Genomic DNA, 3,635 nt, shown 5'->3' with positions numbered 1-3,635 from the left:
CATCCTGCCCCATAGATCCCTACGACCAATTCGCTCGCACAGAGAGGGACTTCTCCGGGTGCCGTCCACTAAACAGTGTCGGGGGGCGACACCCAGGAGCAGGGCCTTCTCTGTGACGGGCCCAGCCCTTTGGAATGACCTCCCCCTTGACATCAGGATTACTTCCGATCTCCGCTCCTTCCGTGTAAAGCTCAAGACCCACCTTTTTCAATTATCTGGCCTGGCTCAACCGTAGTTTCATTCTATTCCTCCTGACAGTCTTTTTTAAATTTGTAATTTTTAATTTGGGGTATTTTAATTGCTAATTTTTTACTATTATTGTGTGTATTTAATGACTGTTACCTCCTCCATGTATGTGTATGCGTGTATGTGTATGTTTATATGTATATATGTATGTCCTCTTATTGTACGCCGCCCCGAGTCCCTTGTGGAGAGGGAGCGGCTAACAAATTAAATATTATTATTATTATTATTATTATTATTATTATTATTATTATTATTATTATTATTATTATTATTATTATTCCTTATCTCAAAAAGTCAATACATAAATAGAACAAAACATGAGTTGAAGGAACTTTTTTTTATTTACAATAGGGTAGGTAGCCCTACTTCATCTACAACTTTCCCATATCTGAAGATTGTTTCACCAAAATTCTGGCAACAAAACGATCCTTTCCCAAATAAGGATGGAAACAGAGCTGGGAAACTTTTGGTCAGCAGCTCACATTTCCATCCTTAGCCCCATCCCCAAATGGCACAGAGCAGTACTGCAGGAATTTGGTTATTTCACTGCCATATTTTAGTAATGAGGTTTTTGGACTGGTCAAGGGGAACATTTCGCAGAGGACCATTCTCGTCTTAAACTCAATCCTTGAGTTTAAGCAGGCAGAAAGAGTTAAAAGCAGGCAGGAAGAAACTAGCTATTTCTTTCTGAGTGTCACCGTTCTAGTGATATCATAGGCTAATTCCCTCTGGCCTTTAAAGTTGAGGAATGTTTCAATACTTTAATTAAATTTTGTTGTCAGCAATCAATATTCAAGAGCTAAACACAGTCAACTACTGTGGACAACTATCAAATATGGATGCTTTATTCTTAATAAGCTCTCATATTACTACTTTCTCCTTTTTCCTTCAAGGTTCTCCCCTTCGCTTCCTCTCATTGCTCCAAAATACTTGGGACTTCCAGAAAGAGGTTCTCAGAACTACCATTAATATGGCATGATGTTTCTAGGACACTGATTGCATATACTGCAGATGGAAAACAAGGAGAAGCAAAACCACAGATGGTTATAAATGAAACATTACAACATCTGGGCCCCTCCACTTTAAAATTCTAGGTTATGGGAATTTCACAATAAAAACCTCATTCAGAAACAGTCCTTGACTTTGAACATCAATATTCACAACAGGCAAACACTGTTCTGCCAAAACCATCAAAAAGAAGAAATCAGTGAAGGGGATAATCTTCCTCAAAGGTCACTCCTCCAGTGTGGGTTGTTGTCTGTTCACTGTACCTGAAATGGAGAAAGGACACAGAGATGAGATAGAATGGGGTGGAGAGTGGAGTGAAAAGGAGTGGAATGGAGTAGAGTGAAAAGAGAAGGAAGTTGAGGAGAGGAACAGAACATAATTTTTAACTGGCCAAGCATGATTGGACACACAAGGAATTTGTCTCTGATGGATAAACTCTTACACATACAAACAACAGACTGATAAATCATAGATCGTAAATCATAAGATACAAACAACAATTGATAAATCATGATATACCAATAAAAGGTAGTAGGAAAAATGAGAGGTGAGAAAGATGAAAAGGTAACAAGGATGATAGCAATAGCAATAGCAATATGCTATTGCTAAATGTAGTGTAGATGTTTTATCTGAAGTTGACAGGCTTGCAATGAAGATGGTTCCAAACAATTCAGCTTTCTGCACATAAAACTCATCATACCCTAATTATACAGCAGCAGCAAGATGAACTTTCTTTACAAATTGAATTCTCCATTTGCACATATGAACTAGTCTAAGAGTGAGAAGTTGTAATTTGCTTTCCCACCCACATAGTTCCTCCGTCCAGATGTTGCTGAAACTGCACTAAGGGAAGTATTAGATTGTAATCCCATTGAAATCTGTAGAATTGGTTTCAGATCTCTTACATTCACATCTGGTCTCCCTGACTTGCTAAGATTTTAAAAAGTGGGAGGAAATGTTGCAAACCTTTTACAATTTTAAAAATTACTCCTATCAGCAACAGTAAAAATACTGGTGTACTGAGTGTACATAATTTTGTCAACTGTCCATGGAGAATGGAACCAAGAGCAGCAAAATGTCAAGAAAACCTCTTAGAGTGAGGATTTTTCTCAAGCGAGAAATCAACTTTGAATGTAAGTGGGACTAGGATTCTATATTCAAAAATCAATGTTCAAATGGAGAAAGGAACAGCTCAAAATAGAGGGAGAAATAACTCTGATGAATCAAGGTCACAAGGCTGAGTATTTTTGGTAGTACGGATTGTTGCTTTAGCTAGTACAGAAGAAAAAAGAAAATTATGGCGACAGAAAAGGAAATGAAAGCTGAAATCTTGAACAGAATGTATTTTATTATCATATTACCCACTTCTTCCTGTCACAACATGCAGTTAGTCCTCGACTTATAACCATTCATTTAGTGACTGTTCAAAGTTACAAAGGCACTGAAAAAGTGGTTTATGACCATTTTTCACATTTATGAGCGTTGCAGTGTCCCGTTGGTCAGGTGACTAAAATTTGGACACTTGGCAACTGGCTCATATTTATGATGATTGCAGTGTCCCGGAGTCACATGATCAATTTTTGCTACCTTCTGACAATCAAAGTCAATGGGGAAGCCAGATTCACTGAACAACCATGTCACTAACTTAACAGTTGCAACCAGGGCAAGAAAGGTTGTAAAATTGGGGCAGAATTAACAAGTCTTGATAAGCAATGGAAATTTGGGGCTCAATTGTGGTCATAAGTCAAGGACTACCTGTAGTTGTGAACAGTATTCAATAGGTAAACATCTGAAAGGAAAATACCTTTTACCTTAACATTTTGTGTAAAATATAGGTAGGAATAAAATATAGATAAACCTGCCATGCATCATTGATCTTCTTCCAGAGAATAGTTTTAGAAAAGGTCAATTTTATGGTACTTAATGGCTGACAGATATCCCAACATAGCAGATGTTCAACATCAACATTATTAAATATATCAGCTTTGCATTGCCTTCCCTCCCCTTGTAAAACCCAGTTGAATTGCTCAAGTTGAACTAGTTTTTCGCCATCACCATTCAAAGCAAAGTTCACTCTCTGATCTTCACGTTCCCATCTGCAACACCTATTACGAGGATAACTCTTTTGGATGCACTCATCTAGTTCTTGGTATTTAGGTGGTTTGTTTGAAATGGAGAGTAAGGTTGCATAAACAGAGGGATAGAATCAAGATCATGTGAAGTGTTAATACTACTTTATAATGCCTTGGTAAGGCCACACTTGGAATACTGCATCCACTTTTGATCACTATAATATAAAAAAGATGTTGAGATTCTAGAAAGAGTGCAGAGAAGAGCAAGAAAGATGATTAGGGGACTGAAGGCTAAAACATAGGAAGATT

The sequence above is a fragment of the Natrix helvetica genome (genome assembly GCF_964273705.1).
Source record: "Natrix helvetica genome assembly, chromosome: 3".
Lineage (NCBI taxonomy): Eukaryota > Metazoa > Chordata > Lepidosauria > Squamata > Natricidae > Natrix > Natrix helvetica.
This window is presented reverse-complemented; position numbering follows the sequence as displayed.